A 24,646-nucleotide genomic window follows, 5' to 3' on the forward strand; every position below is an offset into this window, starting at 1 on the left:
TTGTCACTAGGTTTGAACTACCCATCTAAAGCTAATGGAATAGAAAAATTGATCCCATGATTAATGTTTGAAGGATATGCACCATGACACCAACAACTGATGTTCACTATAATTTTTCACATAAAGTGAGAATGTTGTGTCAAATTCAAATGAATTTGGATCTTCCAAAACTAAGAGAGTTTATTATAGAACTTGACAACACAATCCTATAGAATTTGATATTTTTGATACCCCTCACGAACTTCAAGTCATGACCATATGAAAATTATGTCCCAATATTGCTTATGGAACCTTGGGTACACTAGTGTAGGGTTTGGGTGGATGTAATACCAACTCAATAGTCAAAATAGGGTTTTCACTAAAGTTGACCCATCAGTTTAGAGATAACCAAGCAGATGAATTGAATCTATGATGCACGGTTTGAAAGATATGCACCACGACACCAAACAACTAACCTTCACTAAAAGTTTTAGCATCAAGTGAGATTATTGTGCCAAATTTAAATTGGTTTTAATCTCCCATAATTGAGAGGGGTTATTTTAGACTTTTAAAATATGATCTTGTAGCATTTGATAGTTTTTCTATACCCCTCACGAGCTCTAAGTTGTGGCCCTCTAAAGATCACTACCTAATATTGCTTAAAGAACTTTTGGTACACTTTAGTGTAGGGTGGTTGTATATTTTATATTGACTTAGTGGCCAAAATGAGGTTGTTACTAGGATTGAACTATCTGTCTGGAGCTAACAACATAAATGAATTGATCCCACGATGCACAGTTTGAAAGATACACACTATGATATGAACCAAATGATGTTCACTACAAGTTTTGGCATCAAGAAAGATTACTATGATAAATTTAAGTGAATTAAGATATCCTAGAACTAAGAGAGGTAACTGTATATATCAAAAACATGGTCTTTTATCATCTAATAGTTTACTGATATCCCTCATGAACTTTGAGTTATGGCCCTCTAAATATTTCTTCCAAAAATTGCTTAGGACACCTTGGGTACACATTAGTGTAGGGTGGGAATGATCATTATATAGACTTAGTGTTTAAAAAAAGGTTATAAATAGGGTTGAAATGCCCATCTAGAGATAATATAGAAGAATAATTAATCTCATGATGCATGGTTTGAAAGACATGTACTGTGACACCAACCAATTGACATTTACAAATTTTTTTTGCATGAAGCAAGATTGATGTACCAAATTAAAAAAATTGAATCTCATATAACCAAGAGAGATTATTGTAGACCTCACCAATATGGGCTTGTAGCATCTAATCATGTTTTGATACCCCTCACAAGCTCTGGGTTATGACCCCCTAAAGATTGCTACCCAATATTGCTTAGGGAACCCTAGGTAAACTTTAGTGTAGGGTGGGCACAAATACTCTATTGAATCAATAGCTAAATTGGGTTGTCACTAGGGTTCAATTTTCCATATAGAGCTAATAGAGTAGATGAATTGATCCCATGATGTATAGTTTAGAAGATATGTATTGCCACATGCACTAACCAACCTTCACTACAAGTTTTGGCATGAAGTGAGATTTTTGTGCCAAATTTAAATGAATTAAAATCTTTTATAACTAAGAGAGATTATTATATACCCTAACAACATAGTCTAGTAGCATCTAGTAGCTCACAAATACCCTAGATCTAATTTATGGCCCTCTAAAGATTATTGTCCAATATTGCTTAGGAACCTTGGGTACAATTTGGTGCAGGATGGGCACCTTGGGTACAATTCAATATAGGGTGGGCATATATTTTCTAATAACTTAGAAATGGAGTTGTCACTAGGATTCACCTTTCTATCTAGAGCTAATGGAGTAGATGAATTGATCCCACAATGCATTGTTTGAAGGATATGCAATACAATACCAACCAACTGATCTTAATTACAAATTTTGGCATCGAGCAAGATTTTTGTGCATCTCCTAAAATTGAGAGAGGTCATTATAGCCCTCAAAAATATGGGTACATAGCATCTAAAATTTTGGAGATATCCCTTATGGGATTTGAGTTATGGACCTATGAGTATTGTTGCCTAATATTTCTTAGGTCACCTTGGGTGCAATTTGGTGCAGGATGGGTGTAGACATTCTAATGACTTAGTGGTCAAAAAGGGTTTTTCAATAGGGTTTACCCACCCATCTAGAGCTAATGTAGTAGATGAATTAATCCCATTATATATTTTTTAAAATATGTGCACTATGACACCAACCAACTGACATTTAGTGCAAGCTTTGACATCAAGAGAGATTGTTGTGCCAAATTCAAAAAAATTCAATTCTCCTAGAATTGAGAGAGGTTATTTTACACCTCAACAATAAGAGCTTGTAGCATTTAACAATTTGATGATACTCCTAACAAGATTTGAGTTATGGCCCTTTGAAGATCTTTGTCTTGGGTACACTTTGGTGCAAGGTGGGTACAGATGTTCTAATAACTTATTAGCTAAAATGGGGTTATCACTAGGGTTCACTCGCCCATATGGAGCTAATGCAGAATAAAATTGATCCCACAATGCTCTCTCTACAATTAAAACTCAGGACAGAAAGCATTTTTGAATGATCTCTAATAGTAGCATAATCCAATCTGTCACCTACGAGTTCCTCCTTAACCAACCAAAATAACATGTATATTGCCAAATCAAGAGTCCCCCCATGTGATAATGTTGAACTAAAGAAATCAAGAATGCTTCGAGGATCAAGAAGCTCTGCATTTAAAATTTTGAATTACTCCTTAACTAGAGCTCTCTTCTCACATTCTCTTTCTCCATCATGTTCCTCTTTCCCATGGATGAACTCAAAAAGATTCTAAATATGAGGCATAACCCTCTTTATGTGCATCATACACATCCAATAAAACATGTGAGCATTCTTGAATTGACATGTTTGATTATCCATCCAAATAATATACCTATCCATAGCATATCATGTTTCCATAAGAAATCAAAATAATTCTTAAGGCAATGTTGCACAAACTAATGAAAGCAAGTTCTACCACTGCTCATGTGAAAATGGCACTATCTAATTATCTTTTGATTGTCTTCTACACTATCAGAGGTATTTATATATGTTATATGGATAATAATTACAATTTGAATGGAGTTGTAATATTGAGCTTGTGTCTCATTTTGGGGCTACAATTTGTGTTTCTCTACAAAGTTAACAACTGATATAATAGTGCTAATGTGAAAATTGTCTTCACACATTCTAAATTGTTGATCCAACCACTGAGACCTATGACTATGCCTTGTGTACCTGTAGATTTTTTTTCTTGGAATCTAAAATAAAATTGGCCACATTAATTTATTTTTCAACTAACTTGCATTTAGATCCCTCACCTCCACTCTTCAACATGTATTTAACCATTTCATATACCTTTTTTAACTATTATCTTCCCAATATCTTGTTTGTACCCCTCATCAAAACATGTCATGAAATTAGATAAGCCACCACATTGTGAGCACTTCTTATTTAAGAAATAATTCTATAAAATAAATAACCATGATCTCTAGGACATAAATTTTGATCTACTAAGTCTCTTGATGATTTTGGAAGCCCACTAGCACCCCAATTTTCTAACATTTCATTATTATGCAAAATAGAGTGAATAGAGCATAATAGTTCATGGTGCATAGATAAAAACACATGATATTTTCAACAACATTTAATTTAAATCTTAAGTAACACACAATAAAATGGCTTCAAAGATTCAAAATCCCTTTGTGATATATGCAATGTTTCATGACTCTCACAAAATTGTTTGAAAAATATTGTTTGACTTACCTTAAAATAATGTTTAGGATATGGGGTGCAATGTCTAATGATAATTCTTATCTTTAACACATCCTTTGCATTTGGTGAGACTTGAACTAGAGTACCTAAATTGTGCAATTTTGTGTTTCACATTATATAGGGAGAAATGTGAATCAAGAAAACTAGCCCTAAGTTCAACACACAACCACACACACCTAAAAAGGATTGAGTCCAAGGAAATAGATTATTTCAAGTTGACCCTCAAAGATATTAAATCTTAGTAGACTAATGAAATCTAAGGGATAAAGGAGCATCAAGACACACCAAGATCAAATGAGTATGAAGGTAGGTAAAAAAATACACCTTGCCCTTGAGATCCTAATTAGTTTCTTCTAGATTTATACAAGATATGCAATGTAAAGTAATAAAAGTGTTGAATAAATTATTGAATGACCAAGAGGGATAAAAACAATATCTTACAAACTTGAGGCGTGCTGCTTCTAAAGCATAATAGAGTTGGATCTAGGTTAAAAACTGAGAGACAAAATAAACCTAGATTTTTTTTGGTGATCTATCAAGGCTGAACTAGATCATCAAGGGTGACCTCTTCATTTTTAAAGTATCAGGGGTGATCTAATCAACCCTAATGGAATGAATGCAACAATGATTTTAATTTTGCAGTTTTGATAAGTGGGAAAAAGGGTACTTTGATCTGCAACTAATTTTTCCTCTAAGAAATTTTGATATATGAATTTTGGTGTGTTGGGTGGATATATAGGGGACTGCCTTAGTGAAATCCTCATTTTTTTGGTTTCCACCTCTATAGATAGTCAACATGTCAACTGTAATGTATGTGATGCTTGTGTATGAGTTTTGACTGCAATGAAAGGATCCAAATCTTTAGATACAAACCCTAGCATAAAGTATTGTGCTTGAATGTAGATGAAGCAATAGTGCATAGATCCAAGGATAACCTAGAAAGCATATTAAGCCCCCAAGGCTAAAGTACTCTAGGAAATACTCATGATTTTTATTTGTTACTCCATGATTGAATCTTGAATTGTTGGATAATATAATGAGATGAAGTAGATGAAGATACTAGTACATTTGGACCTAAATAGTGATGACCTCTCATCACCCAAATGACAATACCAAGAATTGGCTCCTGTCGGATGTACGCCAAACTTTTAGCATCACCAATTGTGATAAAAAGCTTGAACATCACAATTGGGATGCCAAAAGCCATTGTAATTTGGTAGAAACAAAGGCCAAGAGTTTTTCATTATGTTTTTTTAATTGCAATAGGTTGCCATTGTAATTATGACATCTAATAGTTTCACTATGTCATTGCAATAGTGATGCCCATTCTCAAAGGTTGATGCTCATCCATTGGGTTGGCATTGCAATTGTGATGATTTGTGATAGTAGTGCCATGGGTGCAACATATATTTGTCAGATTTAACCTTCACAATGGCGATGACCATGTGACATGAATATTTTTTGTCCAATGCTATTCTTTTGGATCCAGCCATCACAATTGTGACAACTTGCTAAAATATTTTTAAAAAATTATTCTTGGAATAAGAAGTGGAGGAGGACCCTTCAAACAATGATGTTGTGGAGGAGGATTTCACAACCTTGTTGATTAACTAACTCTAAGTATAAACAACAAGAAATTGACCCTTGATATTTTCTACTTTTGAACTTACAACAAACTTCCACCATCGACATGATTGCACAAAAGACCTACAATAAAAATGCCCACATTCAAGGCAAGCCCCATAGGTTTTAAATGTTTTTTCACTATGGATCTAGCAAACATTAAGTATATCTTCAAGACTAAAATTGATAACTATTTGAAGGTTAGTGTTAAGAATTTTATGAAATCTGTGAGTTATAATGAAATTGGACTTATGATTTAAACTTTCTTTTTAAAAAATATTTTAAGTTTGCTAGCATAGTGCTGCTTATGAGAATCAATGTCAATTTATGGTTGATGATATTTCTAAAACATATGACCAAGTATAGTGACTTCAACACAAATCTATAATTTTCACTTGGCTCATTTCATCAACATTTAAAAAATCCTTACATAGATGTGTTTCATTTTATCTTCAACCTACATGAAGGCTTAAAAAAGGAACATTGGCCCTTTCCTTTAGATTGCCTATTGTTAGTCTATTCTCTAAAGAGCACTCTTACTCCATATAAGAACCAAACTCATCATTCCCAAATACCCTTTTCATCATGATTCACCAAGATAATCAATTCATTTTTTTCAAAAAACAAAAAAAAAAATTGGTTTGGTTCAAAATTTGTGGTCTACAATCATGACTACGCACAAAATGTTTGAACATGCAAGTTAAGAATATCACCCGAGCCATGAGAATGGCCAAGCATATTAGAGTGGAATTTTAGGTCAAAGTGACTTTACATGAAAGGAAATGCTTCTTTTCTATGTTCTTGTATTCATGCTTGCATGAAATGAAACATTTTACAACCAAAGAAAGAATCTAATTCTAAACTCAAAAAAATAACAAATCTTGCACTTCTTGTAATTACATGTAAATAAATCAGAACTAGAAGAAAAATAAGTACATCAAAATAATGATTGAATAAACTAACTCTTCCTATTTCTTTTAGGCCAAAAAATGAATGCTTTTATATTAAAATTTGTTCGCTAATTGCTGATCTTGATTTTAGTGCTTGGATGAAGGAATTATTCTTAGTTCAAAGAAAAATTATTGGTTTACTAATTTCCATTTTGTTGTTGTTTGCTAGTTGGTTTTGCTTTCTCTATGACTGATTTTCTTTTGACAATGATTTTGCACAAATAAATTATTTTCTACTGACAATAATTTAGATCTACATCTATCTAATCCAATTGTAAACAAAACTCATTTAAAATTTAAAATAAGAAAATTTGTATGCTACACCATATCTAACAATTAATCTACTCTAGGATAATAGGATACTTTATAAAAAACAAAAACTTAAATTCCACACAAGACAAACAATGATCCAAGATGTAAAATGAATTGTAAGTGCAATTTGATCCTTATGGACCCAGTTGTTCTTCATTTCCTCTTCACTCAATCAAAGACTCCCCTTTGTATTTTAAAAGAAGACAGGAAAAACATGACCAACTTGACACTAAAGTGGAAGAAAGCAATTTTTCAACCATTAACAATGTTGAGAAAGAAGCTTTTGAGTTGCTTGAAATTATCACAGTTGACAATTAAGCTATATTGAAGGGAGTTGAGGTCATATGTGTTTGCACAAATTTCACAAAAGCTATATTAAATGTATTATAACCTAAGAGCACATAAGCTACAATACATTTCTTCCCAAGAGTTTCTATGAGCTCAAATCTATTAAGCATACCAAATTTCTAGAAGAACAAAAACCCAATAAAAGGCTTATAAAATACATAAATAGCATGAGATCCCAATTCAAAGGAGCTTAAGTGAGATGAAATAAACATAAAAAAAAATTACTTGAACTAGAGTGTGAGGCATAAAAGGTGATGAATTGAGCACATGCTAAGGTTCATAGTCACCAAAATAAACCTTGCATTTTCCCCCTTTGATAATAATTCATTTGTGAAGGCTACTATTTTCTTGCCAGAGAATACATGATAATAATTGGGCCAAACTAAACATAAAGGGGCAAACATGCAACAAAAGTTATCAAATGCAATTAAACATGATTGTAGAAAAATAGAAACAATAGAGAGGAGGAATAATTTGAGGCAATCCCATAGTAAGCCATTCTTTTGAGTACTTCATATACTACAACTAAATTTTATAAATAAATGAATTTGACTACTATGTCCTTTTGCATTTCCTGAAACCAAGAGTTTGACACAGTTAATTATCATGTAATCGTAGGTTAATGTTGAGCTTCACTTGGTTTTGAGAATAGTTTAATATTCTCTACTAATTAGGGCCAATCATGTAAAGGTGGAAGCTCATTTTCCCACACCCACCCCACCCCTCTACTCCACGCTCCCCCCCCCCCCCCACAACATCCAAATTCTTTGTTAACATCTAAAATTCATTCATTCTATTAACAAAATGTAACATTCATGAATTATCACAAGTTAACATCCATTAACACATTAGTTTCATTAGAACAATCACATTATCATTGAAACATAAGATTCATTAGAACATTCACATGAAAATTCAATAGAACATAAATAAAACATCTATACATAAACATCAATCATTATCAAATAAGTTACATAAGTTACACGAATAATTTCTTTTTTCTTTTTTTTTTTTTTTTTTATATCCTTCCCTATATTGTTGTAGAGGAATATCCACATCGTCATTGATATTTCTTCTCACCCGTGAACATGCACTTGCTATCCTTTGCAAAGGAAAGTTATCTGTAATAACAAATAAAAGGGTTAAACTTAAAAGAATTGAGACTTTACAGATTTTAAAGAAAATTGTAGTGCTCTTTACCTTGTCCAACCCCATCATCTTGCTTGCCAGCTTGGACCTAAACACATTCATCAAGAACAACCTTTGCATCCCATGCAACTACAATACAAGATTTTTTTTCAATCTCAACACATATTATAGTTAAATTTGTATTACTACACCAAATTTAATTAAAAATATTTACTTGTATTAATAATTTAGAAATAAAAAATCAAATATAAAATATATACCTTGAGTACTAGGATCCACATTTGAATCGCTGCCTCCATGGTGCTCAATTGATGTATCAGGATTGACATGCTACAATTCAATGTAAATAATTAGTGTATTTATTAGAAATATATACATATAAATACAAGACAAATACTGAGAAATATTAATCATTCATTTTAATTCATATAAATATATTTACTTTAAAGTTTTAAAAAAATATAATGACTTATATTTTTGGAACTTAAGGTCAAATACAACAATTGATAAAGCATTCAATTTGAAATAAAAATAAATTGACTTATTTACCTCATTAATAGATCTAACAGAAGAACCTTGTGTACTCATTGCTCAGAGTCATTCAACCATGACTATATAGCCTAATTTATTGTCCTCTTCAAAGATTGTTTTTTAAAAATCCATGGCCTACATTTTTGCTTGGTATTATGATCTAGCAATGAAATCAATACCCTATGTGTATGGTCATTCCAAATATACACAAATATTCATCATTAAGTTTTTCATAAAATATATTATTCCCTACAAAATAATAATGTGATTAGTAGTTATTGCAAGGGACTACACAGGAGGTTAGTGCATTTGATTACGCGTATAAGATTGTATAGTAAAATAAAGGATCAATCTTTAAAGTACTTGGAAGTTGGGGTACTTTTAGGGTAAGACCATCTTCATTGCTAATGAGCAATTGATCATAATTCTTTACTATTCTCGTACATCTAACATGGTTACACCTAGGAAAGTCCTCATCACCTCCTGCAAAAAATGAATCCAATATAAAAAAATGCCCCCTAAGAAATAATAGTTCAAGTGAAATAAATACATGAAAAATTAGAGAGAAAAAGAGGAATCAACTTACTAATAGGTGGTGCTACCACATCTGTTGTTGAGATATGTGTTTCCAAATTTGTAGTCAATAGTGCTTCTTTAGTCTTGTTCCTTGTAGTAGGCAGTGTATTGAGCTGAGGATCGGTGGTAGGAGCTGAAAAATAAGATTGTTATATCACAATAACAAAAGATTGTTAGAGCTATTAAAATAAATATTGTTCGAGCAAAACAAAAGTGTAGGATAGAACATGCGATGAACATGAACCACCTAAAGTATCATCCTCTAGGGGATCGCCCTTGAATGTCCTTAGCATCCTCTGAAAAAATAACACATGCATTTTATTTAATGACATAAATAAAAGAGTATACTATAAAAACCATTATTGAACTTTTCTTATAATTAAAAACTACATTAATATTATTGTATATGTGTAAACTAAGTTCACCAACCTATCAATCATATCTTCTGATGTAGGAGTCCAAGGTTGAGTTAATGCCAATTGTGATAATTTTCTTCCTATATCATTAATCAACTTTTTCAATGCAACCACAGGATCAAGGGCTAAACCAAAATCAATAATAAATTTAGCTAGCTCATTGTACAACTCCTCGACCTTGTGGACTACTTTTCCTTTCCCTTGTCCTAATCAAAACTCATTTGCAAGAGAAATATTATTTTCTCTATATTTAAAATAAATCCAAAATAATAGTGAAGAATAAAACATAATAAAAAATATACATTAACATATTTCTTGTATCTAATTTATACAACAACAACGAGTTTTACATATCAGGAAGAAGAACCATCACTGTCATGTGTATGTTGTGGCTGTTGATCCATACGGTAGCCCTGCATTTCAAAACAAAATCATTGAGACATGTTAAGACACATTTTTTATTATCCAAGTTAGCAAAAATAATAAAAATAATAATGGTGTGTTTGTCTTCATTTCTTGAGTTGATTTTAAATATGCATAGTATGTACCACCTTGCCCATGATAGTGGCTTTTTTTTTGTATCTATGTGATTCAAATTGTAATCAATAAGAAGCTCTTTGCCTCCATGTGTTTATTTGATCTCTGATACAAATATGTGATTTCCCTCATGCACCTCAAATATGTAATTGGGTTGCTTCTTAGTCGATGCATGTCATGTGCTATTTATAAAACCTATAATATCCCTAATGATTTTGGCCTTCTGTTAATGTATATATCTACTATTTTACTTTATTCACTAACTTTTTATTGTATATAATTTTTTGCAAGTGCATACCTACACATACTTTTTTTATATCTAATAATTTGCATTCAACTATTGTAATCATAGCAAGGTCTGACATACTCCATCAATTTAACAACCTTGTTGCAAGAGACCTTTATGTCATCCATGAAAAATAAGCCCGAACCATGTAATGAGGATGGTGTTATGCGATGTATCCTCTCTCCAACATGAAAATAAATGTTTATTAGAGGCATTTTATTGGGGACCCATTGTTTCTGTAGATGTTTGTACCTAAAGGGAACATTGAAGTTACCTTTACTCTCATCATCATAAGAACATGACCCCCTTGAGAAAGGAAAAATTTCATGTGCTTATTGAATTTCTTTCTAAAATTTTGACCTTCAGTCCATCTCCTTGATTTAGACATACTAAATGTCTCACTTTCTTCTTCCATTCCTACATTTTCCTCGCTCAAGGAAGACAAATCTGAAAAATACCTATTCACTAGTACTTGCACTTTATAAAATAAGAGAGATAGGTGGCAATGAGAGAGATATTTTACAAATGGTAAAAGACATTAATCTCTATGGGGTGTACTGACTTATACCCGATGACCCATGAGAATGTGTGGGATGCTCGTGAAAGGGCTTCACATTTATGCAACAGTAAATCAATTGTCTTATGTTAGCTAAAACATTCATGATACATATACTCAAAATTACATTGAATATTAGCATCACATATGAATTATAAATAGCAAAAGGTTATAATCTTCATCATCATCCTCATCCTCCTCCTCCTCCTCCTCATCATTATTGTGATTAGTAGAAGCATCATCATCATGATTAGTAGCAACATCATATGCATTAGGAGCATCATCTCCTTAATGTTTATATCTACACATATGGTTTTGAAAGAAAAATTTGGCATAATTATGTTTCTATCTGCAAAAAAATTGGACATGTTGTACTTAATGTTGATATCTACACATATGATTTTGAAAGAAAAAATTGAAATTAATGAGTATATCTACAAAAATATTGGACATGTTGTACTTAATGTTTATATCTGCACATATGGTTTTGAAAGAAAAATTTGGTGTAATTAATGTGTATATTTGCAAAAGTATTGGACATGTTATACTTAATGTTTATATCTGCACATATGGTTTTGAAAGAAAAATTTGGTGTATTTATGCCTCTTCATTTTGATTTTGTTCAAGGGAATCCCGTCAATGGTAATAGAAAATAAGAATGCATTTTCCAAGAGTTTACAATTGTTCAACAAAATTAATGTTTTACAAAAAAATACACCTAAAGAACTATTAGCTTAGAAGCAAGAACATTGTGTTGATATTAGATCTACCTCGCTAACTCCTAGTGGGTTGGGCTATTGTTATTTTTCCTCATAAAATTCACTTTGATAGCCCTAGGGATGTGATATCACCTAGTTCATCCTTGTGACTTTGAAGTACTTAATCATGATCTTGGGTGCTCAAATTAGTGTCCAAGACATTTGCCCCCTTAGGGCCCTATTTGATCATCATTTGAATGGGCCTCAATATCAACCACAAAATGTCTCTCAATATGTTTAGAGATTTAGAGGTGATGACATTGTGGCAAAGGCTTCTGCAAGGGAATGCACCTTGTGATTATGGCATTTACATAGAAGTAGAACTTTCTTCTTCAACTCCTTTCACTTAAATCTTCACTGAAGTTATTCTTCAACATCCTTGGATTCCATCATTGGGCCAGTGTATCGAGCCTTTATATCTAACCATTCATTATAAGTTGGGGAATGCACTTCATGCCTGACATAAAATTGATATATTTGCATATACAATTTTATCATCTTGAAAAACTATATTTGATCCTACTAGCTAGGAACAACTGATTGTTCAAATTATTTTCAATTGAAAAATTATTTCTACATCTTCAACTAACCTAAATCTTGCTTCTCTCAGCTATATTGTTTCTCTATTGTTATATATTGTAGAATAATTTTTTTAATTCTTTCTCCATATTTTTATGATGCATAGAAAAACTCATATCATCTTAGGATAACACTAAGGAAAGTGATTGCAAATATGTGAATAACAAACTCAAAAAGGAGTTCAATTAAATAAATAATTTGTGTGTCTGATGTTATTTAATGATATACTAAACCAGCTAATCATCATATACTTATAAGATCAAAGTATGCACAAAGTAAGATCTTGGTACATAAAATTTAATAAAAAAATAGAGGGAATAAAATTCAAATAGGAAGTCATATAGTATCTAACTATAATTATGAGTTAAACATAATATCAAAGACAACCCTATTTACAATGTAATATCATTATGTGTATTTTGTTATTCCACACCAAAATCAATAACATGACAATGAGAAAGAGAATATCATACCATTAATTTTAAAGATTACATTAGTTTTATATGTATCTCATTCACTTGGAAGACTTACTTGAAAAACCTATGTCTTGCATAAAGTTTTAAAAGAGGAAGGGCCCCAATAGGCCATATCCTAATACATAATGATATCCAACAACTCTCAATATATAGCCATGTATAAGAACTAAAAAAGAGAGTACCCATGCTTACAAAGCATTACCTTCAACCCACATTTCAATATGAAACCACCCATAATTAAAATTGGAAATAGATACTTGGGATCCTCATAGGGAGACTCCAACACATGCATGGTTACATCCTTGGCTTCCATTTTTGGGCCACCATATGGAGCCTTCATGGTCAACCATTTGTTATAATTTGGGGAATGCACTTCATGCCTGGCATGCAAGTGATGCATCTGCATATGCAATTTTATCACCTTCAAAAACTATATTTGATCCCACTAGCTGGGAACAACTAATTGTACATTTTATTGTACCTAATTTGATGATAGTTCTATAAGAATTTGTAATCAACCCAGCTAATAAAAAACTATACCAATTTAATTGGGTTATGGCTTGCTTCTTTCTAAAAATATTTACCATGATATATTTTTGTAAAATTTCTTGCAAACTTTGCCCCTTTTTTGTGGTCTGCATTATTTTTGTGTAGAATCTTTAGGTAAGTCACTTAGCACGGGTTGAGTGAGTTTTATTATTTGGATTATGGAATATGTATGCAGCTAGATTATTTTTGGTAAAGTTTATTGTTAATTTTATTGTACCTAATCTGATGACAGTTGTAGAGGAATTTGTAATCAACCTAGCTAATCAACAACTAGACCAATTTAACTAGGTTATGGCTTGTTTCTTTCTAAGAATATCTGCTATAATATGTTTTTGTAAAATTTCTTTCAAAATTTTTCCATTTTTCATGGTATGCATTATTTTTGTGTAAGATCTTGAGGTAAGTCACTTAGCACAGGTTGAGTGAGTTTTATTGTTTTATTATTTGGGTTCTAGAATATGTATGCAACTGCATCATTTTTGGTAAAGCTGATTGTTCATTTTATTGTGTCTAATTTGATGATAGTTCTACAAGAATTTGTAATCAACCCAGCTAATCAACAACTAGACCAATTTAACTAGGTTATGGCTTATTTCTTTAAGAAAATATAATCTATGATATGTTTTTGTAAAATTTCTTGTGAACTCTGCCCATTTTTTGTGGTCTGCATTATTTTTGTGAAGGATCTTGAGGTAAGTCACTTAGCACAGGTTGAGTGAGTTTTATTGTTTTATTATTTGGGTTCTAGAATATGTATGCAACTGCATCATTTTTGGTAAAGCTGATTGTTCATTTTATTGTGCCTAATTTGATGATAGTTCTACAAGAATTTGTAATCAACCCAGCTAATCAACAACTAGACCAATTTAACTAGGTTATGTCTTATTTCTTTAAGAAAATATAATCTATGATATGTTTTTGTAAAATTTCTTGTGAACTCTGCCCATTTTTTGTGGTCTGCATTATTTTTGTGAAGGATCTTGAGGTAAGTCACTTAGCACGGGTTGAGTGAGTTTTATTGCATTATTATTTGGATCCTAGAATATGTATGTAGCTGGATCATTTTTTCTATTGTGAGATAATATGTAATAATCACCTTAGAAGAGATCTCTCTAACTATATAAACAAATACATGTTTAGAAGGAAATATAAAGACATACATGGTTACAAGGAAAAGATTTTTTTTACATATGTACCTCTTCTCACCCTTGAATAAAATCATAGAGCAAGGGCACATAGATCACAAGGGCATGACATGAAAATGAAATCATAGAGCAAGGGCATGACACAAAAATGAAATTGTAGAGCAAGGGCACAACATGACAATGAAATCACAGAGCAAGGGCATGATACAATAATGAAGTCATGGAGCAAGGGCACGAAAATGAAATGTAGAGATCACAAGGGCACAAAAACAAAATACAACAATCAAAAGGGCATGACAACGTTCATTGCTATCCACCCTCTTTCAGAGCTCTCCACCTCTTTTGCATGCAACACTTCACAATCAAAACAAATAGAAAATGATTTATGTCATGTTTTCTTTTTGTTCATGCTCATGGGGGTATCACAACTACAACTCAAATTTTAGTATTGCGATGATGTTGGGAATATTTGAAAGAAAAAAAATGAAAATCACCACAAATTATACCACCATCGCAATTTGATCCCAAATGTTGTAGTGAGAAATCTCCTTTGTCAAAGGATGTTTCCAAGTTTCCTTGATTCCACCTTGCAAATGTGTTAAGATAAATTGACATGTCCACATGAAATATGGTTGTTTGATCTTTCTTGAGCTTGCATATTCTTTCTTACTTCATTTTCATATATGCCAAATAAAGAAATTGAGGGTTTTTATATACGATTTAGATTAACTTTCTCCCATAAGTCGTTTGGGCTAAAAAATCTAGCTCTTGAACAAACCCCAAGAGGGTACTGATGAACAAGACCTAAAATAGGACCTAATTAGGGGGGCACTACATTTATGATTAGTATATTATCGATGCACTAAATTCTTGATTGGTCAAAGATACACTATGTCCCTGAAAATCAGGTGAAGTGATGCCTAGAGCAAACCTAGATCCCAAAATAGGTCTCAAAATCCCAAAATCAAGTCCATATTTTGAGGAAATCCTATTTTGGTGCAAAAAAGGATTTATATTGATTAAATGAGAGGAAGGAGGACCTAAGTAAATAAATCCTACCTCAATTTTTGTATTGTAGGATAGGAATACTAAGGAGGACTTATTAGGTCCTACCTAGATCCCATTTAAGAGGAGGACAAGAGAGAGGTGTGAATACATCTTAAATGGAAATCCAACATAAATTTAAATTAAATAGTTTATAAAAAGTCATAAAATTAAGTGCTTTCAATTTAGGATAGTACATTCAACCTACACTTTAGATAAATATGACACTATGTGAATATGCAAGCTAAAGTAAAGAAAATGTTTTAGAGGAAAAATGATATAGAAAAGTACAAAAGAAATGATCTTGTAGGAAAGTGTTAGTACCTACATCTTGTAGAACACAGATTAGTAAAAATTAAGAAATCACCTAGAGCTTACTAAAAATTATTTTTTGAGGTTCATGGGTGTCCATATGCCCCCCTTATTTTGGCTTTCTCTTTTTGAAAAGGTGAAACATGGTGATATAGCTAACCCTATGAATTAGAAATGTAGGTTGATGAAATATACCTTTAAAATTAATGAGGAAGTTATCAATACTTTACTCAACCAAATTCAAATGGAAGCTAACTGAATCATGATTCCAACACTTCTAATGGTGAGAAATTTGAAGTTGTCTAGCTCAAGGTGTGATAAAAAAAAGTGAATTCCTATTCTAAATGCATAACAAGGAATCCCTAAGTTCAACTATAATTTATGTTTAAAACATTATAAATAAGGGTTCTTACCATTAATTTGTTACCTTTGTAGTTTGAAGGTGTTAAAGAGGAGTGGTGAGAATGAAGGAGCTAGAGCCAATGTAGATGGAGGTTCTAAGAGTAGCCTTTGCAACCAGTGACCTAGACCTATTTCTTGAGGTGAGTGCTAGTATAGAGTGATTTTTTCCATGATATGCATGTATTTGAATTTTTTGGAGAATTTTTTGACTTTTTATGATGTATATGTCATGTTTATAAGGGAGTTTGATTGTTAGGATGCGAATATGTTGCTGATGATGTAGGTTGACACTGATCAAGGGGAGCTTGACCCTTATTAGGGGAGGTCAACCCTAATTATGAGTAAGTTAAACCTAATTATGAGGAAGTTGACCATGTCCAAAATGATCTAACTAGATCACAATTTAGTACTAATGTCTGATTTGATGTAATTTTCAAGTATTAGTGTCTCTAGGTGAGCATCAAATGTCACATGCAATGAACTTCATCCAAGATAGTATGAAGAACATGATGAAAGAGGAAATCAAACTACTAAGAGATGTTCCATACTTGAGATTTCACTAGGGCATGATTCTAGACCTAATAGAGTGGGGGGATGCAGATACTTGCACATTCCATCTTCCTACAAGAGAGATCACTATGACTTTTGAGGATGTATATCAGATACTCTCCCCCCCTATCAGAGTGATCTTAGTGAGATCGCATGTTGATAGAGATGTAGATCAAGTATTTGAAAATGAGGAGTATTCCATAAAACATAGAACACTGATGAGATGTAGGGTAGATCCAACAAATCTAGAAGACATAATTACAGGTGATACTCCTATAGTGATATGGTAGATATGTTGTACATTGAGTTTCATTGTGACCCCAAATGGAAAGGGGGCAATATTTCTATCACCTTTTAGACATTTGGTATGAGTAGTGGAGAGAGATCAAACATTGTTTTCATGGGGTATGAGTATGATAGTTACTCTATATGTGGAGTTGAAAAGACTTTCTAGATACTAGAGAGATAGCTTGATAATATGTAAACTCTTACATGTGTGGTTATTCAGGAACTTTACATGTACCAAGCCACTAGGAGTTCCTATAGCACTAGAGAAGATCCTTCTAAGAGTGTATGCATAACCTCTTATTGAGACATGGTAATTTGGAGACACACTATTTTGGAGAATGAGATTTGATTGCATGCTAGAGGAGGAGATATTATTGAGACCATATTGCTAAATAGAAGAGTGGCCTAAGACTACATACTAGATGAGATACTCATATAGGAAGAAATTCCTAGAGGGATGATAGAGTCATGTGATCATTCCATACTACTATAATTGAGTACCAAGATAAATTGGATTAAAATAGGGTGTTTTGAGGGGAGTATCATGGTATGCCCATCCTTAGAGATTTTTTTAGAGAGCTAGAGTTGTGTGGTGGCCTACAATAGTTGATATCATCCCTAGCAATACACATGACAGAGAGGATGTCTAAGTGATAACATATCTATTTTTTGCATGTAAAGAGGATTACATATGCTACTGGATGAGACATGGAGTGAGACCCATATTTCCCCCAAACTACCCCTAAAGAGACCCATGCTCATTCTACAAATCTTAAAGAGGAGTTAACAAAGAAGAGGATGGGTTAGTGAGAGAGGATGAGGAGATGGAGAGAAATGATCAACAAAAACATGATATAGGAGATGAGGAAATCCTTGAGCTAAAGGAGAGAAGAGATGAGAGACAACAACCTTCAATAGAGGAGGTGTGATGCCTACCCATAGTTTTCTTTCTAGCTTTAACTGTCAAACTCTTTTATGCCTATTCCATAGATGTGTTCATTTAAGGGATATTTTATTTCTAGTTATATGACATTATTTGATGACTCAGACTACATATATATATTAAAAGAATGACTTAGTTGATTATATTTCATGTAATGATTAATGATTATGATTACTAGCACATTATTGATGTTTTAATAGTTCTTTAGTAAATGTGATTTCTCTAAGGAATATATAAAAAAAATAACTATTTTATATTCTTAGTGATGCATTATTTTATCTAAGAATTTGATTATTTGACTTGTGATTTAGTATTATAATTATCCCATACTTACATGTGTATGGTGTGTGTGTGTGTGTGTGTGTGTGTGTGTGTGTGTGTGTGTGTGTGTGCGTGTGTGTATTTTACATTTATGTTTGATGTGTCTGATATGGTTGAGGGAGGGAGTCATAGTGACCTGCTAGTCGGGATCTACACGATGTACCACTCCCCACCATTATCTATTTTGCTTAGATATATATGCACATGTACATAGTCATCTTTAATACAGGTTTGTAGGTATCGGGCATCAACTTCCCTAAATTGCCAAGATGACCATGCCCTATCATAATTACTTAATGGTAAGAATGGAGAGATAATATTCAAGTCCAATCCCAACCATAGCCTAATTACTTGTCCTAAGAAGGAAGACATGTATTTGACTTTCCACCCTTTTTAAACCCATGAGTTTACCTTTGTTTGTGTTGTCTAATTTTGAGTTTTGGTATGTTTTGGTAATGTTGCTTTTATGTGGATTTGGCTATGTGATTTATTTGGTAAATGATTTTAATTATAATATTTGGGTTAATCATATAATATTGAGGATTATTATTTGATTAAAAAGAAAATATTAAAATATGAGAATATTTAATTAACTAAAAACTAATTAAATACGTGCTTTAATTTAAAAGACTTAATTTAGAAGTCTAAATTTATAAAATTGGTTAAAAATAAATTAGAATATGATGATATTTAATTAATTAGAAATTAATCAAATATGTACTTAGTTCAAAAGACTTAATTTAAAAGTCTAATTTAAGAAGTTGGATAAAAAGAGAATTAAATTATTAAAAGATTAATAATTTAATATTGCTTTATTATAATTATTTAATTAATAATAATTAAATTTGAGTTACATTTAAATAATAAACTATGCTTTAAATAGTGCTTGCACTAATTAATAAAGTGGAGGAAAATAAAATAAAAGACTATTTTAATTTAAAAGTTCTTTAAGTGTGCATGAAATGATTAAATAATATAAGTTTATTTTAAGGAATGGCCTTTACATGTTCAAAAACTGGAAACACTAGGTAGAGTTAAACTCTTTATTAAGAGATTTAAGTTTATTTCTACACACACAGGTTTTGGGGAATTTTTTTTGGAATTGGATCAAAAAAATTGTTGAAAATTTCAAAGGGTTTGGATTTGTATGCCTTGACAATTGTCTCAGATTTTAGCTATTGTTTTGAGGTAGGGTTTGAAAACTCAGTGTAGAATTTTATTCAAAGATCTATCTACTTTCTGTCTTCCTGGGTGCTTACATAATGATTATTAATTTACTATACCAATATTTGGATAAAAATTTATGTTGTAGATTTTGAAAAGGAAAACTTATTAATCAAGAAAACTTGACTACGAATTGTAGAAAATTATTATGATTTTATTCTCTTAAAACACTTTCTAATATAGGGAAATTTTGATTATATAAAATTAGAAGAAAATAATAAATTGAACATCTAAGTTTTTAAAGTTACCATTAGAACCATGTGATTATCATGATTTTTCTAAATAAAGATAAATATTATTCTTACATGTAAAATAATTTAATTGTAAAATTTATTAGAAAAAGTAAAAGATTAATTGAGAGGAAAGCATGGTGTAACTAAATTTATACATGCATGTGAAAACAAATATACTAAAAATAGAAAATGAAGTATATTATGGTTGCATGATTTGAGAGATCAAAGGAATGTAAAAATAGTGATTACATGTTTTAGAAGATCTTAGCCATGTGAAAATAGGAAATTATACAATTCTATTATTTTTAGGAAAATTCAATTTTTAGATTTATTTTAATATTAAAAAACAAAACTTTTTAAAATGATTATTTATTAATTCAAATATTTAATTTTCAAATTTATTTTAGGAAAAAAAATAATTTGTAATTATTTATTATTTCCAAAAATTAAAATTAAAAAATATTATTGTTTAATAATTTTGAAAATTAAATTAATACTACTCTTTTAATTATAAAGTGGATGTTAGTATTAAAGAATCTTTATGTTGAGTTAACTCATTAGTTGCATATAATACTGATTTCATATTTATTAATGCAAGTGGGAAATTAATAAATATATATTTGTAATTTAGTTATATTTTAATAGAAGATATAGTGGAGTTCACTATATAATCATCTAGTTATGAATATTTAATATTATGAGAGAAATTGTTGATAACTTAATTGTAATTATAATTTCAAGTATGAGTTATCTTGAGTTGCATTATGAATTAAAGGAAAAGTAAATATTAATATTAGACTTAAATAGAAGTAAAATTAATATTTTAGAAATAAAATTGATATTAAGATTTAATCTAATAATGTTCATTTATATTATTAATTAAATCATTCATGACCTAAAATTATTTAAATTAATAACATGATAATATTGCATGATTGATAACCTTTATTCAACTATGAAATGAAAACTTGAATTTTATGCAAATCAATTTTTATAGAATTATATACATACATATATACATACATACATACATACATACATACACACATACATATATAAAGAGACTAAATAGCCACACTTGTTTTAAATGCATGTTGAGATGTCATGTTTTATTTTGTGGTGGGTTTGGGGGAAACATAGTAGGTTGACTAGATAGGTATGTTTACCAGAGGCTTGGGAAGTGGTTATTTTTGTGATACTTTTATGTGATGTTTTGCCATGATTATTTTATTCCCAACCAATGTGTTGTATCCACATGTTTGTGTGATGAGATCGAGTTTTTTTTAAGCTCATGCATTTTGATTTTTCTTGGTGTAACCTATGAGGTTTTCGATCAATTATCTATTGGTGCTTTCCAATTGCATGTATAAGACTAAGGTGAATATTGTGATTTATTTATAGGTTCTTTCTAGTTGTTTGTATAGAACTGAGGTGAATATTGTAATTTATCTATTGGTGTTTTCCAGTTGCTTGTATAGGACTGAGGTGAATATTGTGATTTTAAGAGATATAATTTAGTAAGCTTAGGGTAGGTTATCTATGTGTATCTTGGAGACTTCTATGTAGATGAATTATATATATTTACATGTATCTTGTATATTGATGTACTTGTATCTATTTTCACATACCCTATGACATGTGCAATGAATGTTATTTATTAGAGGTGCTTTCATATTATTAGTTGTACTTATGTATTTTCTTATGTGATAATGTAGCTGTTATTTCTTTATGATCTGGAGACTTTGTACTTGAGACTTAAACTAATTATTATAAACTTCTTAATCATGACTCAACGTGAACGAACCCTTGAGGAATGAAAATCATATTTGTACTTACTTCTATGTACTTGATGTGTATGTGTATATTTCTTCCACATTGTTACCTTGATGTTGTTTAAACTTAAAAAAGATAGTTCAGTAAACTTTGTAACATATTAGATTTATTTCTTTTGGGTTCCCAATTGGGGCATTACAGGAGGAAAATGCAAAGGAGAGAGAGGAGGAGATTCCCCCACCAAATCATGCGATGGATGAGGAGCTAGAGTTTACTTTGCATGCTATACCATTATGATCATAATGGCCACACTCCCAGAGTGATACCCTACTCCCATGACCAAAATAATGAGAGCATGGAAAGATAAGCTGGGACTTATGTCCCCACCTGCAACATAAGAGAGAGATGTGGAGCACTCTGAGGGAGAGCTAGGTAAGGTATAAATATGTTATAGATTGAGATTATCAATTAAGAAAGAAAATATTATACCAATGAGATGATATATGTTTTGATTAAAGTGACACAAAGAGAGTGGAGGAGCTTTGTAAGCGAGGCTGTGAAGGACCATACTACAGCTTCAAGGATACCATCCACTCATTTCCATAAGGTTAGAAGATAGAGAGATTCAACAAGACATGCATATATATTTGCATCTTTTTCTCTAAAGATGAGATTGAGATAGGAGAATTAGGATAAACTCAAGCATCGCATAACAAAGTCAAAGATTGAGCTATGAGTGATGCAAGGAACATGTATGAGCATAGCTCATCCAAGAGCCATACCCATATCACTACATCCCAAAGGTCATCCTCCTCCCACCATATATGTGAGAGATTAGAGAGTCATTAGATGGAATATTGAGATAGACAGAGATACATAGACACATGATATATCAAACACATACACATAGTTTTTATAATGCCTTCATGTATACCAACTTTTGATGATGGCGAAGATATATATATGTGTGTGTGTGTGTGTGTGTGTGTGTGTGTGTGTGTGTGTGTATGTATATATATATACATATATGTATATATATATATACATATATATATATATACATATATATATACATATATATATACATATATATATATGTATATATATATATGTATATATATATGTATATATATATACATATATGTATATATATATGTATAAATATATATATATATACATATATATATATATGTATGTATATATATATACATATATGTATATATGTATATATATATGTATATATATATATATATACATATATAGATATATATATATATATACATACATATATATAAGTATACATATATATATATATATACATATGTATATATATATATATGTATATATATATGTATACATATATATATGTATACATATATATGTATATATATATATTGACAATGATAAAACCAAAAATAGATAAATTACTAATATTTTTGAAGAAATAACTAGGTAATCAAACATTACACACCAATAAACACAATGCATGTTTTGCTAGGAGAAACATAAGTATAAGAGAGAAAATAACTTAAACATAATAATGATGAAGATGGATAATATTAATAGGTTCCTTGAGAGGGACATCATCCTTATCTACAATCTTATAAGCACCAGAACCATAAACTATAGTAATTACAAAAGGACCTAACCAATTGGGATTAAATTTTCCTTTAAAAAAAAATAAAACATTAACATTCCTTTGATTTTTATATAGAACAATATCACCCATAGAGATAGATCATTAAAGTAATCTATTATTATAATTCTTTTGAAGAGAAATATGATAAGCTCTTAAATATTCCAATGCATTGATTCATTGTTTGTCTAACACTTATAATTATTGTAAGTGTTGTTCTCTAAAAGTGTCCTTAAAAATAATCCCATGAAAAGATACTTGCAGAGAAGGATTTTCTAATTCCAAACGCATAATAGCATCAACACCATACACTAGGTTATAAGGGAAGTAATTGTAGTACTACAAACACTATTCTTATAAGCCCATAAAGCATATGTTAACTAAGTATGCCACTCTTTTCCATGCTTGATGAATGTGATACTTCTCCATAAATCTCTAAACTTCCTTATTTTTGAAAGAGTTTCCATTGTAAAATAATAGCAAAGGGGATACCAAATTGAGAAATGATATTCTAGAGAATTAAATAATACACAACTTATGTCATAGTCGATCAAAGAGGAATAACTTCAACCCATTTTGTGAAATAATCAGTGGTTGTTAATATATAAGTATGTCCTTTTGAAGGAGGATAAATCATATGAAGACCCCAAATAGTGAAAGGTGTGGAAACCAATTGAGTGTGAAGCATAGTCGAAAAAGCATGAATAAGATTATTGTGTTGTTGACATTGCAGACATTTCTTGAAAAAAGAAAAATAATCTTGTTCCATTGTATGTTAGTAATATCTCATTCTTAATCATTTTTTACCAATGACTTTCCACCAAAATTTTCAATGTGCAAGATCCAACATGAGCCTCTTGTAAAGAAATTGCAATTTGATTGTTTCCTAAACATCTTAGTAAATGACAATCATAAGATCTTTTATATAAAGTGTCAGCCAAGATTATGTATCAAATGGATAATTATTTAATATTATTAAAAGAATTTTTGGAAAAGTTTTTGGGATAGTATGAATAGTGAATTGAAAATCCTTATTATCATCAAGACATAAAAAGGATGCCACACTAGCCATAGCATTAGCATGCCTATTACCCTTGTGAGGAACTAACTAGATTTAATAAGACAAAAATTTAATTGACAAATCCAAAGCCACTTCATGATATTGTGTCATGTTATCATTCTTAGCTTGATATAAACCCTTTACTTGTTGCACAATCAATTGTGAGTTACCAAAGGTATTCAATTTCATAATTTGAAGGAATAAGAAAGCTTGCATTCTAGCAATAAGAGTCTCATATTCCACAATGTTTTAGATTAA

Source organism: Cupressus sempervirens, chromosome 5 (genome assembly GCF_028749045.1).
Source record: "Cupressus sempervirens isolate cs-2001-9-10 chromosome 5, ASM2874904v1, whole genome shotgun sequence".
Lineage (NCBI taxonomy): Eukaryota > Viridiplantae > Streptophyta > Pinopsida > Cupressales > Cupressaceae > Cupressus > Cupressus sempervirens.